General features: G+C 37.7%; 1 protein-coding gene and 1 pseudogene across 4 annotated transcripts in view; one reads left to right on the top strand and one right to left on the bottom strand.

Moving 5' to 3' along the window:
- The window catches only part of LRMDA (leucine rich melanocyte differentiation associated), a 1,125,425-nt gene that overhangs the window by 280,760 nt on the left and 820,266 nt on the right, over nucleotides 1-24,399 (bottom strand). The gene's annotated exons all lie outside the window — the stretch shown is intronic.
- LOC119466890 lies at nucleotides 16,796-16,895 on the top strand (annotated as a pseudogene).

Here is a 24,399-nt window from a genome sequence, read left to right as displayed (position 1 = left end):
TAAATGGCTCAAATGTTGGAATTATCAAATAAAGGCATCAAAGCAGCTATTATAGGTGCATAGTCCATGAGATAAAGTTGAGTTTGCTTTAAATTAGTAGAAAAGTTGAAGTTCTCACTAAAGATACAAAAGCTGTACAAAATTTAGAAATTTTAGACCCGTAAAATGCAGTCTGTGAAACAAAAAATTCACTAGAGGCCAGGTGCAGTGGCTCACACTTGTAATCCCAACATTTTGAGAGGCCAAGATGGGAGGATCACTTGAGCTCAGGAGTTTGAGACCAGTCTGGACCACAAGCAAGACCCCATCTCTGCAAAACAGAAAAACAAATTAGTTGGACATGATGGCACATGCTTGTAGACCCAGCTATTAGGGAGGCCAACACAGGAGGACCGCTTGAGCCCAAGAGTTCAAGGATACAGTGAGTCACAACTGCATCATTGTACTCCAGCTTGAGTGACAGGAAACCCATTCTCAAAAAATAACAACAACAACAACAACAACAGAATGAGGTGGGGGGGATGAACTGATTCACTAGATTGCCTCAATAACAGAATGAGGATAATGGAGAAAAGATTTAGTGAACTGGAAGATACATAAAAATAAATTATCCAACCTGGAAAAGAGAAAAAAAAGATAATAAACAGAGCCTCAAGGACCCTGTGGAACAGTATGAACAGATCTAACATATATGTCTTTGGAGTAATGTAAGGAGAAGAAGAGGAGATTGTGAAGGAAAAGTATTTGAAGAAATACTGTACGAAAACTCACCAAATCTACTGCAAATTTTTTCACACATCCAAGACGCTCAGCCAATTACAGAAAGGATGAACTCAGAAAACCAACACACACACAATTTAACGGATTTTAAAAAGAAGACCTAAAGAAATAAAAACCAAAACAATATGGTTCAGAATTAAAAAGCAATTTGGAAATATCAAGAGCAAAAGGGTCACACTAAAAATCAAATTACTGACAGAGCAACAGTTTGACATAATCATAGTGAATGCATATGAAAAATAAAATAATTAGATCATTTAAGACTTGGGAGATAAAGACAGAAATATTTGTGTTTGTACAATTAATGGGACAGAAAATATATTCAAACATATACTAACAAAGTCCCGATAATGAAGAAAAAAAATGTAGTTCAAAAGAGTTTAGCAAGTTAAAATATGATACAAAGAATGCTGAACAATCAGATAAATCTTAATTAAGATACTAAAATTCAATGGGGAAAATTCTCTAGAAAACCAGAGGGAAGAAGAAAGAATCTCCTACAAGGAAGAAAAATCAGTCTGACCGCATACTTATCCAGAATCACATTCAATACTAGGAAATAATGAATATATATATATAGAAATATATATATGTACATATATGAATATATATACATATTTATATATATATGTAAGTCATATAGCCTAAAACTATTAATACCAACTAAAATGTCATTCAAATATAACAAGCACAGAACTTAAATTCAGGACTCATGAGCCCTTTTTGAAAAGGATAATGTCCTAAGAAGAAAGCCCAGCCAGTTAGGGTTGGAGTTAGAATTCAGGAAAGAAGAGCTATCATCAAAAGAACTTCCAGTGAGCTCTGAGTTCTCTTAAATATGGAGCCAATACTAAACACTATGGAAAGCATTGTTATAGAGGAGAATCTAATTGTCATTTATAATATAATGATAACAATGTAACTAGCAAAAATTGAGAGGTAGGGGAATGGTAAGGAAAGTTGTGATCTTCTTCCTAAAGAGCAGAAAAGCAGTGAGTGATCCTAAAACTGACATATATGTTTTTTTTTAAACTCCAATATAAAAACATGTATACTCTTTTTCTACCATTACAGTGATTGTTGATCTAATTTTTATAAAAAGTAGGGGTGTTCCATCATTTTTTTTCTTTCTATACATAGCAAAGCAGTTCCCATAAGAATATGATTTGCATTTCTCTAATGACCAATGATGATGAGCATTTCTTCATATGTTTGTTGGCCACATAAATGTCTTCTTTTGAAAAGTGTCTGTTCATATCCTTTGCCCACTTTAGAACAGCAATCATTAAAAAATCTGGAGACAAAAGATGCTGGAGAGGATATGGAGAAATAGGAAGACTTTTATACTGTTGGTGGGAGTGTAAATTAGTTCAACCATTGTGGATGACAGTGTGGCAATTCCTCAAGGATCTAGAGATGTAAATACCATTTGACCCAGCAATCCCATTCCTTGGTATATATCCAAAGGATTATAAATCATTATATTATAAAGACACATGCACACGTATGTTCACTGAGGCACTGTTTACAACAGCAAACACCTGGAACCAACCCAAATGCTCATCAATGATAGACTGGATAAAGAAAATGTGGCACATATACACCATGGAACACTATGCAGCCATAAAAAAGAATGAGTGGGTGTACTTTGTAGGGACATGGATGAATCTGGAAACCATCATTCTCAGCAAACTGACACAAGAACGGAAAACCAAACACCACATATTCTCACCCATAGGTGGGTGCTGAACAATGAGAACACATGGACACAGGGAGGGGAACATCACATACTGGGATCTGTTGTGGGGTGGCAGGCTGGGAAGGGATAGCGGGGGGTGGGGAGATTGAGGAGGAATAACATTGAGAGAAATAGCTACTGTAGGTGATGTGGAGATGGAGGCAGCAGACCACCATGGCATGTGTAAACCTATGGAACAATCCTACAAGATCTGCACATGTACCCTAGAATTTAAAGTATCATATATATATATGATACTTTAAATATACTTATATATACCATATATACAATACTTTATACTGATATATATATATCATACACTTATGTATCATACATGATATATATAAGTATCATACATACATATATATACATAATGTATATATACATATATATGTCATATATATTTCATATATATATATATAAAAAATATGTAACCTTTAGTGTTACTATGTTCAGACTAAACAAAATGACTGACTAGAAAGAACACAGACACATTAGGATTTTGCCCAAATCAAGTTCTACTTGACTTTTCCAAGACACACACAGAGATGCATACAATATCCACTTTTAATGTATGGCCATGCATTATCCATTCTGCAGAAATAATTGTATTCTTATTGACCTGGTCACTTTAAAAACATCCCAGTTGGTTTTCAAATGAATATACACAGATTGTGCCCCAGGCCCATTATAGCCAGATGATCCATATCTGATTTGATGTTAAAAACACCATTTTCTCAACTCATTTATTTAATTCTTCCAATTTATATACAGTTAAGTTTAGATGGATTAACTAAATGGAGGAAAACATGGGCAAATATATTTCTCTTCCTGCTACATTTTAAGATCTTCATAAAAGACTTAATAACTTATTTCAATATTTGAAACTGTTGATTCTGAAACAGTCTAGAATATACTATGAATGACTCAGATCAGGGTCAGTTGGGATACCAAATGATGACAAATACCTTCAAATATCTTTTAATGTTTAGAAATGTATATTCTTCTTTGTCTAAAAAAATCTATATATTATTCTGTCTGGAAAAAAAAGGTAGTTTATAAAAATCCATAAAAGAAAATAAAGATATTTGAAGAAAATAAAAACCATGACAATGATAGAGGTACTTGAATGTTTCCTATTGGCAGGTACTCTGGTATGAACTCTACATGGATCATTTGACCTCCTCCTGTAATATCCTCATTACTTAATGCCCTTTTCATTCACCTGATCCAGGGATACTGGATGGGGAACATACTGGAGGACATGGAAGCCTGCCTCCACCTCCCTGCTTCTGGAGAGGGAACTGCATGTCACTCAACCCTATCTCCCATTTCAGAATATTTCTGGGAAGAATTTAGGTACCATTACTTTATGTCCAAATTTGTATTTCTTTGAAGGGTGCCATCAGGGAGCGCTGTCATACATATTGGGTATATAACAGTACAAGTTATATGGAGATGTGGCAAAGTTTAGGAAAGTTACACACAAGCAATGAACAGCTTAGATATCACAGTATTTAAAAAATAGTAATAAAGGCAACATGTTTTTAATAAACTCTAAATGAAGTCATTTGTGACTGATGGTTACCAAGAGAACTTAGCATCTATAATGTGATATTAGTAAGTATGAAAGACAGTTAATTATCAGTTTTTAAACTTTAAAGTCATTGGTTGTTAAGGTATAAATACCCTAAATATTTACACAAAAGTCAACAAAAAGAATTCGAGGATGCACAGTCCTTAGATCCAACGGTACGTTCTAGCCTAAAAGACTACCTCTTTTCCATGAAGCCAGATATGGAAGTTTTGGTCTAGAAGGGATGCACATGGAAATATTTACATTTGGGAACAGGGCTACCTATTATACAATCTATATAGCACTGTCATGGAATTCCTCACTAAAAATCCTGCTCACCCCATGTATGGGTATATAGGCAAGACTACTTACAGAAAAAAAATAAATGACCAGTCCTTTATATGGTTTGGTTCTGTGTCCCCACCTAAATCTCATCTTGAATTGTAATCCTCACATGTTGAAGAAGGGACCCAGTGGGAGGTGACTGGATCATGAGGCAGTTTCCCCGATGCTGTTCTCATGATAGTGAGTGAGTTCTCAGGAGAGCTGATGGTCTTAAAAGTTTTGGGCAATTCCCCCTTTGCTCTCTCGCTCTCTCTCCCTGCCATGTAAGTTGTGCCTTGCTTCTCCTTTGCCTTCCACCATAATTATAAGTTTCCTGAAGCCTCCCCAGCCATGTGGAACTGAGAGTCAATTAGATCTCCTTTCTTTATAAATTACCCAGTCTCAGGTAGTATCTTTATAGCAGTGTGAGAACAGACTAACACCAGCCTCCAGACCAGCTTTTCCAATGTATATTCTGGGGAACAGGCTTGTTCTGACAAAAGGTTCCTTGACTGAGTCTGTTTGGAAAATGCTGAAAAATTACTCTAGAATCTCAAAGTCCCTTATGCTCATGTATCTTGTTAATGCCTAGGAGGTAAACTGAATTGAAAGCATTTCCCAAACCTTTCTGATATCAGAAGTTGTTCTTCATGGTACATATAAAAACATCTGACACAACCTGGATCACTGTTTCTCCTCACAGACCATGGATCCGAGGTTCTATTGAAGAGGTATAGAACTATCTGGAAACAAAGTGCTCTAGAATGAGAACCGTGAGACCAATGCCCCATACAAGTCCCATATGGCACCAAGTCCACTGAGGAGGATTTAAATTTAGTTAAACAATGTGTCCATGTGTCGGTAGACAGATTATAAACCTGTTCCTTCAGATAAGTTATCCCGGCCAAAAATCCAAGGTAGGTGGTGAGATGGGGGCATCTCTGTGATAGTCATTCAGGATTCCTGAGACTTTTACCTTTAATGAAGTCAAGTGGGAATTACGACATGCTATCCTCCGGGAGAAGTACTATGGAAGACCAATAATCCCTTCCTCTTCCTTCATGGATCTCTCATGGTGGGATAGTAGTAGAGAGGGACAGAACCCATATACATTTTAGCTTTTCCTACTGGATGACTGCAAACATAAGTCAGGACCCCCTTTTTTCCCCCTGAATCAAGGTTCACTCTTTCATTCCCCAAGGCTGGAATCCAATGTTGGTATACTTTGAGTCTTCTTCTCTCCCTTGGTCACAAATACATGGAATTAATTAGCAAGAAGGTGAGGGCAAGTCATTTCAGACCTTTGGAACTACATATGTAAAGGCACCAAACCGTAAGTGAGATGGAGAAAGACAATAAAAGTCTCGGGGTAAAAGTAGATTCTGATAATGCCACTTAGATCATCCTTCAGGTTCTCTAACATCCATATAATCATGTATATATCCATAATTAGGCAACGTCCAGCCAGGCCTGTTTTCTGTCACTGAACCTACATTTCTGGCCAAAATGAGATCACAGACTGAGCTATAGAAAACAATAAAGAAGACAGGTAAGGCTGAAAGATAAAATGCAGATTTAATTATTTAACATAGGGAGCATTTCTTTGTTACCAAGCAAAGGACTGGAAAGTTCAAAAGTTCTGTTTCAATGAAAAAGCACGGATTTGTTTTTTTTTAGCATGGAAATTTTATAAGGTAGAAATTATTATTTTTTTTTTCCAAGACAGGGTCTCATTCTGCTGCCCAGGCTGGAGTGCAGTGGCGTGATCTTGGCTCACTGCAACCTCCATTTTCTGGGCTCAAGAGATCTTCCCACCTTACCCTCCCAAGTAGCTGGGATTACAGGCACATGCCACCACATTCAGCTATTTTTTGTATTTTTTGTAGAAATGGGGTTTTGCCACGTTGCTCAGGCTGGTCTCGAACTCCTGAGTTCATACAATTTACCCACCTTGGACTCCCAAACTGCTGGAATTACAGGAATGAGCTATTACACCTGGCCAAGGTAGGAATTCTTCATTACATATGGATCTGTAGTAAAATTGTTCAAGAGGTCACTATAGATTTGGCCTGGGTAGCCTAGGGTTTAGCATTCAGGCAAAGGACAGGAGGGAAGAGATAGTTATTCTCTGTGATTATTTCGACTGTGCACTTATCAAATCAATAAAAATAATAATTGTTATTGATGGTGGCCTTACCACTGATTAAACGGGACAATTTAATTGCTTCTGTGAAGTCACACAGCTCTTAAGTGTATATCATGGCATCAGTAAAGAGCATGCAATTGCCCCCAGCTTTGTGGACAGGATGTGCATGGCATTGATTTAATTAGAGCTCTCAGATTGCAACCTGCACTCCTTCCTGAGCCCCTCTCGGCTGGAGATTTCCTCTGTTCTTTTTTAATGCTGCCCCAAGCTGAAACAAAGCAAGGTGCCCAGCATGAAGCATTGAGGTGCATCACAGACAGGATTAAAATGCCCATTACGAGGTAAGACTCGAGTCAAAGCAGAAGGAAAAGAAGACAGGCTGTAAAAGAAAATGGGCTGCAGGCAGTAAAATATTGATTGAAAGAACTGAAAACACCATGATATCCCCACTCCCTGCCCTGCTCTCACACCCTGAGGTCTGCCAACCTCCTGACTTCATAATCTGCTCTCCACAGCTAATAATGCTTCAGCCACTCTGGTCTTTCTCCTGGCTTTCCAACACAAGACACTGATTCCTGACTTGGGTCTTTACAGTTGCCTTTCCTCTAGCTGAACCCTACACTCTGTATACCAGCTCCCAGCCCATCTTCATCATTTAGGTCTCAGCTCAAATGCTCTGCCTTCGGGAAAGCCTTTGTTGCCACCCTCCCCAACTGGACATTTTCCATTGCATTGCTTTCATGCATTTTCTTTGAGGCACCAGTCAATATTAGAAAGTATGTGGTTTATTTCTTTACCTATTGTCTGACTACAGTTATTAAAATATTAACTACACAACAGTAGGGACTGCAGGCCATCTTCACTGCTGTATTGATACCCGGTGTTCAGAACAGGGCATGCACAGAGTAGATGCTTCGTAAATACTGTCAGGGAACAGAAAAGGGAGTGGTGAGTGGCTTGAGTGAATGAGAAATTTGCTAGCATTCATCTCAAGATCTCTGCTTCCTGGCTATACCACATGGTGGTATTAGGTCATGTTAAAAATGAGTATCAGACAATACGACATCTAGTCCTAGTCCTGTTGATTACCATGATTACCAGCTATGTAATCTTGAGGAACTTAACCTCTCTGAACCTATTTCCACCTTTATAAGCAGGTTTACAAAAAGGTTCAATCTCATGGGGCTGTTAGAATTTTAAAATGCATGCAAAAGGCTTAGAGTAATTCAGTTAGTAGTAAATAAGTAGTGTTGCTATTATTGTTACTGCTGTTATTAATTTGCACTATATATCATGAAAAGTATCAGGTACTAGGGAATTTTCAAATATATTTTCCACTTTTTAAAAAAATTCCTAATTTAATAAAATCTTTTCATTCAAAACAACTTAGTGTGTATCTATAGACAGCCTCTTCCATCTCTATATATCACGTGGTCAGCAAGTTCAACAACCGGGCAAACCTGTCTTCTGTATGGCCCAGCCAACTGTGCACTGTCTCCACCTGCACAGTCCAGCCTCCTTTCTGGCACAGTTATGAGTGGCCTTTATAAGTAATTTTGGAGAAAGCAAAGTTTCCATTGTTGAAAGCTATGGAAGAGATTCTTAATTCAAACAGTATTAGGTTGGTGGATGAGGCAAATTGGAGCATGTAAAATTTATTGGACATCATAAAAGGGAAGCGGGGAGAGGGCCAGGGAGATGGGGGGTTCGATTACTGCTGAATTGCTGGCATAATAACCTGCAGCACATCACCGTGCGCCACTGGGGCTGGGAAGCTCTCTCCCCGGATGATTGCTTTATGTCACCACGGATGCTACTGGCCCATCAACTACGACCTGGGAGCAGCAAACCCCATCTTAAGAAAGGGAGAAATGTAAATTTCAAAATAGATATATAAATATTCGGTGGCCCAGTGTTCCATTAGTCATTTATATTACTGACTTTGGAATGCAAAAATGTAAATCCAGAGCCCTTCTGCAGTCAGAAGTCACCCAGGGTTCATATAATAATCTCTCTGACAAGGACTAAGCTGTGGCTGGCAATAAAACCTAGGGGGCCAATAAGCTCACTAAACATGCTAGGAGAAAACAAGGGAGAGATACACTCTCAACCTCAAATGCGGGTAGAGAGAGACTGACTGACACGTCAAACCCATCCCACAAAGTCAGAGATTTCCCTGATGCAATGGGGGCGTAAGGACAGAGCTGATTTACTCACTGACAAGGCTACATCCCTGTAAGCAGAATGCTCCAGAGCTCATTGTCGAGGTTCTGAGGGGCATGGCATTTTTTCTGATTTACTGCCATTTTATTGCTGCAAGAAATGGACACAGCGCAGATGCCCACAGTTCTAAATGAAGGTAAGTGATGTCCTTGATGCAGGCTCTCCTAATGCCCTCCTTAGAAAGGAAATCATTAAGAGTTACATCAGATCGAGTTTGATCTAACATAATAGGGGTGAGGGAAGTGAAACGGGAGGAGTGTCAATATCACAAAGCCAAAGAAATGGAAATCCCTCCAGTACAACCCCATGGAGGGCAAGCGCAGAAGCACATACTAGCCCTGTCATTCCTGAGCCTGGGAGAGAAGCAGGACATCCAGGAAGGAGGAATGGGAGGAGACAATCTATTATAACCTGCCTAAGACAGAGAGGAAACTAAGGCACAGAGGACTATGTCAAGATCACACAGCTGATTAGAAGCAGTTTGGCCCAGACCTGAACCTACTAATTGATCCCAGCGTTGGGGGTTGGGGTTTGGGTTAGGGTTAACCTTGGCCTTCACCCCAGGTTATATTTGTTAGAATTCCTCTCCTCTTCATTTCTGTTCCACAGGGAATTTGGCACTCTAGTATGTAGTGACACAAAGCCCACCCCTCAAGTTTGGGAATCAGAGAAGTGGGAATTACAGCCTATATGAGGCTGAGGTAAAAGATACATTTTAGGAAGTACACAGAATACATGTAAATCATTTTACTAGCAATATGCAATATTATGTCAACCCATGACCTTCATGAACATTAATTAGGACAAAATAAGGTAAGTATTTAAGATATTTTAAAAGTGAACTGATATCAAGAAAAACAATGAGTAAATGGTAACACAGGAGTCTATAGATTGGGTGCCATTCTAGAAATATCCTCAACATGTTTTCCAAGTTTGCTGTGTCAAATGAGACATTTCACACAAAACTGGTTACTCACAAGATTGACAGCTTCATTCAAGAATATTATGTTTACAATTGAATATTGAATATTGTTTTCAAGGTTTATGTCTATAAGCTACACATAAAAGGACAGATATTGCATCATTCCAGTTAGCAAATCATAGAGGCAAAAATAGAATAGAGGCTCCCAGGGCTGGAGAGCAGAGAAAAAGGGAGTTATTGCTTAATAATTATAGAGCTTCTACTGGAGTGATAAAAAGGGGCTTGTAAATAAAGTTGTGATGGTTGCACAATACTGTAAATATCATTAATACCACTGATTTGTATGCTTAAAATAGTTTAAATGGTACATTTTTATCACAATTTTAAAAGTTATAGTGTAATGTCAAAAATCATTGAATTATATAATTTAAATTGGCAAATATGCCATATGAATTATACCTAAAAATAGCTGTTTAAATATATATATATATACTATGTGCATGAAGTTAAGAAAATTCTTGCCGAGAAAGGAAGTTGCACACCGTGACCTGTGGAAATTTACCTCAACTATGGGAATGCCATTCTTTATCATGGTATCTAGTCTATCATGCCCCAAAGAGTCCCTATAGAAGGAGCCATGACTATCTTGGGTCTATCTAAGCAAGGTTAGTTACAATTTGAATTTATCAGCACTATTGATAATGTGTCCTTCCTGTATCACTGTCCCATAATAGCTATCTAGGAAATTCTAGCCCGCATTAATTGGATCATCACCCAGAGATCGAATGTTCTATGGAATCAAAACAAACTCATCTCCTGCTACAAGTCTAGTTTTTAAGTTCTAACCTGTGAAACATTGAAATAAAGTTTCAAATTGTAATCCATTCAATTAATATACCAGGGCATTTCTCAAAACTCATCAAAAATGCCACTTTGTAACAAATATAAAATTAGTAATAATTAATTCAAGGTCTACTATACTGAGTTATAAATAAAGATGCGGGATAGCTTGATGTCATAGACATGGAATTTAGTAGACAGACCTAAGCTGAAGCCCCAGCTGTTCCACCTCCTCGTTGTCTTACTTCCCTGTACTTTAGCTTCCTATTCTGAATAATGGAGATAATGACTCTCCTTAAACAGGTATTGTTGAGAACTAAATTAGGTAATATGATAAACAGCACAATATTACTGCACATAGAAAATGTTATATAAATAGTAATTAAATACATATTCGTAAACTCAAACAAAGCAACACAGGATCTAGAGAAAGAAGAGTCAGTAAACAAGAAATTATCAGTCTTCCTCTAGCAGCTAATAGGCAATCCTGTCCTTGCAAAGGAGTATTCTATGGAGGAGCAGGTGTAAGTCTCCAGATTCTATCATTATAGGATGAAATGGACTAGAAACATATCCAATTACCTTTATTCCAAAAAAATATAATGATTATCGTTATACAACTAATACCAGTGTGAATATTTACTGAGTGCTTATTATGTGCCAAGCATTTTCATACATACTCTTATTATCCTGATTAATCCTCCCAACAACTCTATGAGGTAAGTACTCTTAGTATCTGATTACCTACATCGGTTAAGGCTTAAAGAGCCTTGATTTGCCTGAGATCTTACTTGGCTGAGATCATGTAGAGATTAAGAGTGACCGCCAGGCTGATTTGACTTGTAACCTTAACAGCTATGCCATCATTCATTCTCACTTAGAAATCTTGCAGATGATTAATTTACTTTGCCAGTTAGCCTAATACCAGGGAAGGAAATCTCTATGCAAATGTGAACAGTCTCGTAGCTTTGTGAACACCATCCCTCGCTCAAATGGAAATAACATGTTAGTCTTTTGGTTTGTAAATTAGTTTCTTAGGCATGAACTAATAAGATCATTTCTAACTTGCGGATGACTAGCAGTAACATCAAACCAACACACATGGAAAGTTGAAAATCCGACTCTTCCCCAACAGTAACCAATGTACAGTCACCTCGGGACTCAGCCCATAAGGGCCTGATGGGTCTTCTGTGACCATTCCCCCCAGCCCTGTCTTAAGAATAAACACTGGGCGCCATACCAAGCCTTCCCTGTGCTTGTTACAGACATCCAATACTTCCTGACCATGTAGAAATTAAGGAGCACTTCCTGAGAATGGTCCTACCACTGGAGAAGGGCACAAATCCCTGTGATCTCCCAGGACAGAGAAAGCCGAAGTCGGCTGCATTGAGCTTGAGCACATGAAAAGAAACCACTCTATTAACCAGGGCTCAATAGTGCTTGATGAGAACCAGTGAGCCCAATATTGACTGCAAAATGCCTAGCTGCTGAGGCTTGACAGATGACACTCAACTTTCAGCCTGGGTGGAAGAGCAATAATGAAAACATTGCCCTCAAAGAAAGAACTCCAAACCGTTATTCAACCTTTCTTTTAGAAATGTAAGGTGTCTCCTTAGAAACATGAATAAGGTACAGAGGAAAGCTAAAAGATGAGGAAAGACATAAATTGGACTGGATCAACAATTTCCTGCTTCTGCCTCCTGCTTGACACATTCAGTCACACAGAGTGCCCCTCTGCAGGCCCCAGAAGTCATGGAGATTAAATATTAAGTTTCAAAAGTTGAAGAGGGAGAATTCATTTCAAATGACTTAGAGGATAACTGTCACTGGAATTAATACGGTTGGAATGTTTAAAATTGCCACAGGTTCCTTCACTTTTGAACGGTGTCAGGCCCGTCTTGGACGCCGAATGTCTGTCTATGATACCACAATGAAAGGTTGCACTATCACAGACAGTTCCAGGCTAAGGAAAGCTTATTTAATTTACTAAACTGCACACAGAAATTGGCAAAGATGAGTCCAAAGGTTAAGCATGGGGCATGATTCTTCTCTCTCTCCATTTCCCATAGTACTATACTATCCCATTAAACTTTTCTTTCACAAAGGTGCCTGAAAATATGTTTTACATTTCTCCATGCGTACCTTTCTGTTTAGTGCTCAGGACTCCTCTCCCAAAAAATTAGAACAGACCAAAGATAAGGAATAGAAATCTGTACCTCTCCTATGGGATAAAGCTGGAATTTAAGAGAGCAAAATCTGAAGTGCTGAATTGCCATCTGGGCAAACAGCATGAGAAGCAGCCAAGCTAACAGAAATACTTGCAATGGACACACCTCCAACTAAATGATTATGCCACTTGCAAATGGAAAACACATTTCAATCTGCTTCTTTTTTTTTTTTTTTTTTTTTGAGGCAGAGTCTTGCTCTGTCACCCAGGTTGAAGTGAGTGGTACAATCTCAGCTCAATGCAACCTCTGCCTCCTGGATTCAAGCAATTCTGATGCCTCAGCCTCCCAAGTAGGTGGGACTATAGGCATGTACCACCATACCTGGCAAATTTTTAGTAAAGATGGCATTTCGCAATGTTTGCCAGGCTGGTCTTGAACTCCTGGCCTCAGGTAATCTGCCAGTCTTGGCCTCCCAAAGTGTTGGGATTACAGGCATGAGCCACCACTCCTGGCTTCAACCTGCTTGCTTTCAACATTAAAGGTAAATGAACATATTACTGCTAAAAGGGAGAAGAAAAAGTAAATGAATCAGATTCTCAGCTTTCCCTTAGAGTGAATCAAGCGCTTCCAAATGGCAGTAGTTCCAAACTTCAGCTCTTGCAAGATTACCTACGAATGAGTTATGATGACAGCAAATCCATCATTATTATGGAGGCAGAGTTTGAGATGGTTGAATAGCGCTTTCCATTCTTTTTTAACCTGTAGCAGAAGACATCAGAGTTAACAGAGATTTTGTCACTAAAACATAGCGGGGCCTCCGAGTTACAGTTTTATCCCTCTCAGTTTCACCTATCACCAAAATCAATTTATTTATTTCAATATTTATGCATGTTTAACATCTTACCCCTATATATTATTCTGCTTATCCCTACATATTATTCTTGCTACTACATAGTATTCTTCTACTTGAGCCTTTGAGCGCTTTCTACGTAGCAAGCATTAAGCAAGATGATAGGGAATCCAAGAATGAATACGCTGCCATCCCTGCCTGGGCTTATAGTCCAATGGGACAAAACGTTGTAAATATGTAATATCAGTTATGTAGAAGCTTGAGCAATGTGCTATGGAAGAATATCTTATTGCTGGCTAAAAGACAAAAAAGAAACATCATGCAAAGCTGGACACAATGCCTCAGCAGAATCATCACCAGGTTCAAATAACACATCAAGTCCATTTTTCAGACTGAAGAGTTTTTTTCCATTTTGATTTTTCTTTGAATTTCATACTGCTATAAACTGCTAAAAAATATTTGCAAAAGCATAAGAAAGATAGAGAATGAGATAAATCGACAACCTTTTTTTTTTTTTTCTTTAAGTTTCTTGGAAGTTTCTTTTGTGGTCCCAGATTATAATAAAGTACAGTGAAACACTTCATCAGAAACAAATGTGCCTTAGAATCAACTTTCTAGAGAGGAAAAGATGACCCAAGAGGTACCTTCCAAAGTAAAGATCAATCATTTGATGTTTGGAAAGTACCCTTCTCTAAAGTTACCATTTGAATTTTTTTCCAATTTGAAAATGAGTTTATAAAAAACTATAAAGAAGACTTTCCCCGAAATGCTAATGTTAACAACATTGCAAAGTTCTATGAAAATGATTCGATTTCATTATGAGGAAAAGTTTGTTAGGACACACACCACATATATTCCGTAGAGAAAATGGTTAGCAAGGGCTTAAGAAAGGGCAAATGGCTGGCAACAGGAGCGTGCCAGCAGCAATCAGGCACAGGCCAGAGCCAGCTGTGGCAACAGTATCACGAGTGACTTCCCTGGTAAGCTTGCTGGAAAACATGAATTTGTCAAAAGGGTTCAGTCTGAGGGAAAAAACAGGGGCCAGGAGAACCTTAAAACTAAAGCTTGGGAAAGAATCTGCACAGAAGTTAATGCCAGTTTCCCAAGCCTAGGGCTAAGTAAGTGACAGAGGAAAGACATTGAATAACCCAAGACCAATCAGAAACGATGTGGGTACAAAACATATATATGCCAGAGAGTTATTTGAGATCAGTTACCCTGATCTTTCACTTGACAGAAGATGAAGCTGAGACCCAGAAATGGGAAAAGACTTAAAAACATCACACAGTGCTAGAGCCAGAACCTAAACCTGAATGCCAAGCAACTGTATTTTCCATCACCCCACTTTGTTCTTTTTGCTGAGAATCATTCAGAAAATAAAGCATGTCAATGAGAAGCTGTGTGCACAAGGGGAGCAGGCTGGGAGCATGAAGCTAGCATGAGTGAATACTGGTGGTGAAGAATTCAATCACTGGGAACCCAGGTGATTCCTGACTCCAAGCTATAGGCATGTGAAGGTTTTTGGTTTTCTTTAAGAAATGGAGTCTAAGCCGGGCGCGGTGGCTCAAGCCTGTAATTCCAGCACTTTGGGAGGCCGAGGCGGGTGGATCACAAGGTCAAGAGATAGAGACCATCCTGGTCAACACGGTGAAACCCCGTCTCTACTAAAAATACAAAAAATTAGCTGGGCATGGTGGCGCGTGCCTGTCATCCCAGCTACTCAGGTGGCAGCTACTCAGGAGGCTGAGGCAGGAGGATTGCCTGAACCCAGGAGGTGGAGGTTGCGGTGAGCCGAGATAGCGCCATTGCACTCCAGCCTGGGTAACAAGAGCGAAACTCCGTCCCCCCCCTCCAAAAAAAAAAAAGAAAAAAAAAAAAAAAAAAGAAATGGAGTCTCACATTGTTGTCCAGGCTGAAGTACAGTGGCATGCATAAAGCTTCAACTCCTGAGTTCAAGTGCTACTCAACCTCTGCCTCCTGGGTACCCGGGGCTACCAGTGCATACCACCACATCTGACTAATTTGTTTTTTATTGTTTTAGAGATGGAGTCTTGCTATGCTGCCCAGGGTGGCCTTGAATTCCTAACCTCAAGCAATCCTCCCGCCTCGGTCTCTCAAGTAGCTGGAATGACATGAGGTTTGTTTTCTAATGTTATTGCCAACAATTTTGTTCCTCACTAATATTTTTCCTTCTCCAACAACTCCATAAACCTACCAAGATGGCTCAAATGGCACTCTAAATTTGTTTTTTAGTCATATTCCACCTATTGTGCACATGTGGCACATCAATGAGTTTACATGATGGGTTCATCCTGCAGAAATGTTATCTACCTTTATAAGCATGTGTATAAAAATGTTTGTACATATATATGACTTTCAAAAAACATGCAAAGCAAATATTTAAAGTTCAATCTGCAGACTCATTACTGAAGTTATGTGTATTGCTTTTCAAGGCTTATAAGAAGTGAGTTTAAGTAACAATAAACCTAAGCAGAAAAGCCTAAACCAAATTATTTCCTTGATACTATGACCTAAGCACAAGAGTATAGTCAAAGGCTCTTATTTTTGCATGCCCAGCATTAACATTAATTCCCTTTTCATTTTGCAACAACCAGTGAGTCATTTTTTTTTTTTTTAGAGCCAGTGCTTCTCACCTTTCATTTCATATGATTCTGATGGATCTAAGCCCAGTTCCTGGTACAAGGTGTCAGCCTGATCCAGGTGATCAGTTCAAAGATTGAAATGTAAGCCAATCCAGCCAATACAAGTCAGTCTTGAAATTTTGTCTTGAACTATTGGAAAGAGCACTCTTTCCAGTGGGGCTGCTAAGCCGGCAAGAAGTAATCCATTTGCTGATGTTGGCCATCTTATCAAAATTTATTTCTTAAAAATGCTCATTTCAGGCTGGGTGTAGTGACTCACGCCTGTAATCTCAGTACTTTGCGAAGCCAAGACAGGCGGATCACAAGCTTGAGACCATCCTGGCCAACATAGTGAAACTCCATCTCTAGTAAAGAGATCAAGACCATCCTGGCCAACATGGTAAAACTCCATCTCTACTAAAAATACAAAAATTAGCCAGGCATGGTGGTACGTGCCTGTAATCCAGCTACTCAGGAGGCTGAGGCAGGAGAATCGCTTGAACCCGGGAGGCAGAGGTTGCAATGAGCCGAGAGTGCCACTGCACTCCAGCCTGGTGACAGAGCAAAACTTCATCTAAAAAAATCCTCACTTCAGTGGTACCTATACTGAAAATATAATGATACAGAGAAGATTAGCATGCCCCCTGCACAAGGATGGCATATGAATTTGTGTAGTTCATATTTTTAAGAGAAGGACAAGGGTGCAGAAAACATACATAGTGAAGTAATAGCTAAAAACTTTCCAAGTCTTGAAAGAAAGATAGACTTGAAAGAAAGATAGACTGTCAGATCTAGGAAGATCAAAGAACTCCAAATAGAGTCATCCCAAACAGGTTCTCTTAGAGGCACATTATACTCAAATTGTCAAAACTCAAAGATGAAGACTGAATCCTAAAAACAGCAAGAGGAAAGCATCAAGTCACACATAAGGGAACCCTCATTACATTAACAATGAGTTTCTTAGCAGAAACCTTATAGGCCAAGAGACAATAGGATGACATATTCAAAACGCTAAAAGAAAAAAAAAAAAATCCTGTCAGCCAAGACTATAATACCTAGCAAAGCTATCCTTTAGAAATGAAGGAGAAATAAATTATTTTGCAGACAAGCCAAAACTAAATGGATTCATCATTACTAGATTGGCCTTACAAGAAATGCTTAAGGAAGCCTTACTTCTGGAAAATGATAATCACCACCATGAAAACATGCAAAAAATGACTAAAATACTCACTGGTAGAGACAATACACAAGGAAGAAAGAGAAAAGAAGCAAGCCAATACACAAAAGAAGAAGAAAAACTTGTCACTACAGAGAACATCCAAGTGCAAAATTGAATAATGAGAGGAATAAAGAACACAAGATATACCAAACAACCAGGAAAAAATGAATAAAATGACAAAAGTCCTCACCTATCAGTAACAGCCTTGAATAAAAATGGATTAAATTCTCCAATCAAAAAAACATAGGATGAATATTTTTTTAAAAGGCCAATTATATGCTGTAGACAAGAAACTCACCTCACATGTAAAGATACATATAGACTTAAACTGAAGGAATGGAAAAAGATATCCCACACAAGTAGAAACCAAAAGCAAGCATAAGTAGCTACACTTATATCAGACAAAACAGACTTCAAGTCAAAATCTCTGAAAAGAGACAAAGAAGGATATTACATAACAAAGGAATCAATTCAGCAAGAGAATTTAAGAATTATAAATGTATATGCACCCGACACCAGAGCACTAAGATATATAAAACAGATATTATTAGATCTAAAAGGAGATATAGACCCCAATACAATAATAGTTGGGGACTTCAACACCTTACTCTCAGCATTGAACAGATAGTCTAGACAGAAAATCAACAAAGAAATGTTGGAATTAAACTGCACCAGAGACCAAATGGGATTAACAGACATTTACGTAACATTTCACCCAACAGCTACAGAATACACATTCTTATCAGCAGATGCAATACTGTCCAGGAGAGACCACATGTTATGCCACAAAACAAGTCTCAACAATTTTTGATAAATCAAAATTATATCAAGTATCTTCTCAGACCACAACAGAACAAAACTAGAAGTCAGTATCAAAAGGAATGCTGGAAAACATACAAATACATGGAAATTAGGCAACATGCTCCTGAACAACTGAGTGAAGGAAAAATTAAGAATGAAAATGGGCAAATGATCTGAACAGAAATTGCTCAAAAGAAGATGTACAAATGGCCAAGAAATATATTTTCAAATACCCAATATCACTAGTCATCAAGGAAATGTAAATCAAAACACCAATGAGAAACCATCTCACCCCAGTTAGATGGCCATTATCGAAAAGACAAAAAATAACAAATGTTGGTGAGGATAGAGAAAAAAGGGAACTCTTTACACTACTGGTGGGAATGTAAACTAGTATAGCCACTGTGGAGAGCAGTATCAAGATTCTTTAAAAAACTACAAATAAAACTACCATATGATCCAAAAATCCTTTCACTAAGAATTTATATAAAGGAAAGGAAATTATATCAAAAAGACATTGGCACCCCCATGTTTGCTGCAGCGCTATTCACAATAGTCAAGATATGGACTCAACATAGGTATCCCAACAACAGGTGAGTAGATAAAGAAAATGTAGTATATACACCCACAATGGAATATCACTCAGCCATAAAAATAAATCTTGTCATTCATGGCAACATGGATAAAACTGGAGGATATTATGTTAAGTGAAATAAGTCAGGAACAGAGCTAACTAAACACCACATGTTCTCACTCATATTGTGGAAGCTAAAAAAAGATAATCTCATAGAATGAAAAGTAGAAGAGATGATACTAGAGGCTGAGAAGGGCAGAGCAAAGACAGGGTTAGGGAGGGATGTGTTAAAGAATGAAAAATTACAGCCAGATAAGAGGAATCATTTCTTATGTTCTAAAACATTATAGGATGACTACAGTTAACAATAATATATATCATTCCAAATAGCTAGAAGAAGGATATTGAATGTTCCCAACATAAAGAAATGATCAATGTTTGAGATGAGGGGTATGCTAATTATACTGATCTGATCATGCAATACATTATATATATATATTGAAACATCACTAGGTATCCCATAATAGGTACAAGTTTCATATGCCAAGTAAAAAAACACATTTAATTTAAAAAGCCTACCTGAACTACATGTAAAAAGTAGAACTGAGATGGAGTATGAAGATGGAAATTACTGCCAATGTTACCTGAATACCTGGAGATAACACAACCCTGATTGATAGGTGGTAGATTTTTCACAAAAATGGATGCAAAAATTCCTTTTGCTTCTATATATACTTCCCTGGGCAATGTAGCCTTACTGCTCATCCCTCAAGAGATAGAGTCTGGTTCTCCACCCCTCCTATATGGATTTGGCCATGTAACTTGTTTTGTCCAATCAGTAAATGCCTAAAAGGTACTTGAGTATGGAGTTTTCCTTCTCCTGTTAGAGGAATCTTTCTCCCACCAGGTAATATGCCCAGGCTAGCTTCCTGGAAAAAGAGAGATCACATGGAAAGCTCTTCCAGCCATCTCAGTTGAGCCCCAGACATGTGAGGCCATTTGCAACCATCCAGCCCCAACCAAGTCAATCCAGATAAGAAGTACCCAGACAACCCACAGGATTGTGACCTTATATATAACTATTATCTTAACCCATTACATTTTGAGGTGGTTTGTTGCAAAATAAAAGCAAATTGATCAAGTATTAAATTACATATTTTTTCAGCAATTTGAATTGTTTTATCATCTATAACCAAAAATAAATAAATAAAAATACCCAGTGCTGGCCAGGCACAGTAGCTCACGCCTACAACCTCAGCACTTTGGGAGTCCAAGGAACGCAGATCATCTGAGGTCAGGAGTTCAAGACCAGCCTGGCCAACACAGTGAAACACTGTCTCTACTAAAAATATAAAAATTAGCTGAGTGTAGTGGCAGGAACCTGTAATCCCAGCTACTTGGGAGGCTGAGGCAGGAGAATCACTTAAACCCGGGAGGTGGAAGTTGCAGTGAGCCAAGATCACACCATTGCACTCCAGCCTGGGTGATAAAGTTGCAGTGAGCCAAGATCACACCATTGCACTCCAGCCTGGGTGATAAGAGCAAGACTTCTTCTTAAAAAAAAAAATAAAATAAATAAATAAATAATAAACAAAATAAATCCAGTACCGTAGTTAGCATATTTGATACCCAGAGCAGATAACTATTAATACCCCCTTACTCCATAAAATGAAATTCTTTTCAGCTATAATCACATAATTAGTAATTATTATTTTTTCTTAATTTGCTTTTATTTTGAAATAATTAAAAATTAAAAAGAAAATTAAATTGTAAATTTAAAGCTATTATTCCAATCTATTAGAGTTCTTCATGCATGAGCTTAAATTTGCACTTGCCAAAGAAAAAATAATGCACTTCATTTTCTTTTGTTGTTTTAAATGTTAAATACAAGTAAGTGCTCCGAGTAGTCTCATTGAATGACAGAACTAAAATAACTCAAGGCCTACTTCTTTATCTCTCAATCATTATTCTGTGATTGCCTATTTCAAATGTATTGTCCAAATGCAGAAATATATACTACTGAGGTTTTAAAGACACTGGCTGTGATGTGATCTCTAATAATTCTAAACCGCTGTGAACTTATAGTTAAATTCATGTATGCTAAGGCTTCCTGGAGAGCTAGGAGTTCTCCAGATTAACTCCATGAAGAATGTAACATGTCTTAAAAAATAAACTTCTTTTTTTGAGATAGAGTCTCACTCCATCAGCAGGCTGGAGTGCAGTGGTACAACCTCAGCTCACTGCAAACTTCGCCTTCCGGGTTCAAGCGATTCTCCTGCCTCAGTCTCTAAAGTAGCTGAGACTACAGGTGTGTGACACCACACTCAGCTTATTTATTTTATTTTTTTAAGCAGAGACAGGGTTTCATCATGTTGGCCAGGATGGTCTTGATCTCTTGACCTCATGATCCGCCCTCCTTGGCCTCCCAAAGTGCTGGGATTACAGGCATGAGCCACCATGCCCAGCCAAAAGATAAACTTTTCAGTGTGTTAAAATGTAATAAACAATAATAAGCATTATTTTAAAATACAACAGAATTCCTAGAAATTACTTAGACTGACAGCTTTTTTCCAGAGATGAGTATTTTTATCACTTTAATTGTCTGAATTGCCAGTACATGGTGATAATAAAATATACATAGAATTTTAGCTGGTTTTATTATTGTTTCAAAACTTTCTACAAACAATGCATCCCCTCATAATCTGTACCTGGAGCAGACCGCTGTCATCCCTCCTTGTCTTTGATATGCAACTGTGAATAACACTGAAAATAAGCTTCATTCATGTTGAGAATTACATATCAAGTATTCTCCAAAGGATTCTAACTGAAGCACAAGAGAAGTGCTTAATGAGTATGTTTGTATGTGGGAGAAAATTCCCACCTAGGGAATTTCAATATCGACCTAAAATTTCCAAGTTTTCTAGAAGGAGAAATGAAGATAGTTGATGGCTCTAAGCGTTTCAGCACAGTGACAAGATAAAACTAACTTTTCAATGGAGGAAAAGGTGCTTATGTAGTCTTCGCTGTGATGCTCTATTGCAATTTATTGTAAAATCCTTCTAATTCCAGAAAATTATTATGGTTCTCTGGACCAAGACAAGCCAACAAACGAAAACCTATTTCCAATTAATTTCCATTAATCACACACCCCTTTAAGGTGAGTTCCCTCTTTCAGGATTCAGGTAAAGCCCCAGATTTTCTTGAGAGAGCTAAAGATATTACACACAATGAGTCAAAGAATTAGAAGAATAAAACTGATCACATGCCATTGATCTATATTAACTTATTCCCATTGAACGTCCATTTGACTTGACTGCATATTTTATTCATCTGCTTTATAGCCAGTCAGTTGTATCTTAGTAAATTCAATTCCCTTCAGACTGAAACATATTTTATTCTCTCCAATATGTGCCTTTCTGCTACATTTTATTCCATTTGGTATACTTCCTAATCAATTCTTTCCTGAGCTTCATTTCATTCAGCACAATGTATCCATTGTTAGGATTTATTTCTTTCAGAATGATTTAAATCTATTTTGCTGGATGCTGCTTTAAAGCTACTGTATGCACCATCAATTCCCATCCACTGGGCCATGTGGTCTGGTTCGTACTCCATCTTCTTGGTTGAGGAAAGATGTACTTTCCTAGCTTGGTCTGATGTGAAATGACACTTGCTTTTTATCTATCCTGGCAATGGCTGTGGACTGAATAATAAGAGCGAGACACAGCCATGTGTAGGAATGTCAGCATATTTCAGGTACCCAAGACTGAGATGGTTAACAGTGGGCTCCTAATATCCTTAGTATGAAGTCATCCTTCAGAATCTATGCTTTTCAAATTCTAGGTATTATTTCCTACAGAGGAAATGCAACACACAATCACCAAGCACTCTCTCATAAATCCTTGTTGACTTAACAGACCCTATAAGATTGCCTTCTTCGGTAGTATTGTGAGTCACTTTTAATTTTGGTTGGCTCCAAACTTTATGTTCTTTCTTAGACTTCAAAAGTTCATTTTGCACAATAAAATTATTTTATTCTTCATAGACAAAAATATATATATATAATGAAAGATATTTGATTTTAACAACCTTTTTGGTGACTCTTTTTTAATTAAGAAAACTAGAAAAGGAAAAAGCCCAAAGAGGTGAATGTATAAAAGAGCAAATCAGGTCCCTGGCTATGAGCAGATTAGTTGATTTGAAAGTCTAAGTGTAAATAGGGAAAGTCTGGAAGGGTAGGCTAAAAAAGTACATTGAGGTCAAGGTTAAGTGGACCTTAGAAGCCAGGCTAAGGATTTGTGACTGTATCCCAAATGCAAGGAAGAGGCCCTGAAAGGTTTTGAACAGGGAGTTGACATGATAAAAGCACACTGTTCCTATAAAACTGGTTGTAACTTCCTAAAATAAAATGAACTTGAACTAAACTCATGGTGACGGGTAATCATGCCCAGAATGTGGCAGTAGAAGAGTACACCTTGTTCAAAAGAAAGGTATTTCCAATAGAGAGGGGAGATGAGAAGATGTGAAAGGGGAAAATCCTCTTTGGAAACCAAGAAAATTATGCAGAAGTACGTATTTAAAAAGTAGCAACATAACATAATATACATTATATAGCATAACAAATGCCAACATAAAACTTATAAAATAAAAAGATTGGTGATATGGAAGATGACGACACCCCTAAGAGAAAGTGATCATGCCTAATTGGAGATAACTTTGCATGTTTTGGAACATAAATATATGATTACTCTTGATTGAATTTGCTTTAGTATTTTTAAGATACTATAGCATTTCAGTACAGTATAAAATGATATTTCCTCAGATATTTATCTCAATAGGACATGAAATTCAAGAAGGAAGGATGCTACTAAAAGTGAAATACTGAATATGTAACTATGAAAATTGACAACAAGAAAGGTTGGGGAAGCTTGAGGATGGGAAAACAGTGAAAGAAGACAAACTAGTTTAACCATATGGGGCACATTCTAGTGAACTCAGATTTTAAGTAGTTTATGAAAACAATGTTTAAAGAAAGAAAATAAGTCTACTCTTGGAAAACAGTTTTCAAAAACAGAAACCACAAATGAGAGAAAAGGCAGAATGATTAAAACTAAGCTCTTGTTTTGTGGTTATTTTCTCCAACACTAAATTGTATCTTTAGGCTGGACTGATGAGTGAAAAGAAAAAAAGAAATCAAAGAAAGAGCCCCTAGAGACCTTATGAAACATAGCTCTCTAGACCTATACAAATAGTATCTTATTTTACAATAGCAACAACAAAAAATTTCTTATGTATCTGATCATGGAAACAATGTTACTAATATTTGAAAAAGCAAATTTGGACAAATACTTCTTATTTTTGTTGATTTTTTAAAGGAAGAATGAAGGTTCTGAAAATAATAAGACACTAATTTGTAAAAGATTATATTAAATATATGATATATGAGCACCTTGAAAATATAGTAGCAACTTTTAAGAGCTAGTGCCTTTTTACCTAGAATGAGCTAGGCCAAATCAATCTCTTTCTTTCTCTCTCTCCCTCCCTGGCTTCTTGATCTCTTGACGTCGTGATGGCAATGGCTGTGGACTGAATGGCT

Source organism: Cebus imitator, unplaced genomic scaffold (assembly GCF_001604975.1).
Source record: "Cebus imitator isolate Cc_AM_T3 unplaced genomic scaffold, Cebus_imitator-1.0 Scaffold11, whole genome shotgun sequence".
NCBI classification, from domain to species: Eukaryota; Metazoa; Chordata; class Mammalia; order Primates; family Cebidae; genus Cebus; species Cebus imitator.
Note: the sequence above shows the minus strand (reverse complement) of the source record. Positions and strands in the feature narration are given on the sequence as shown.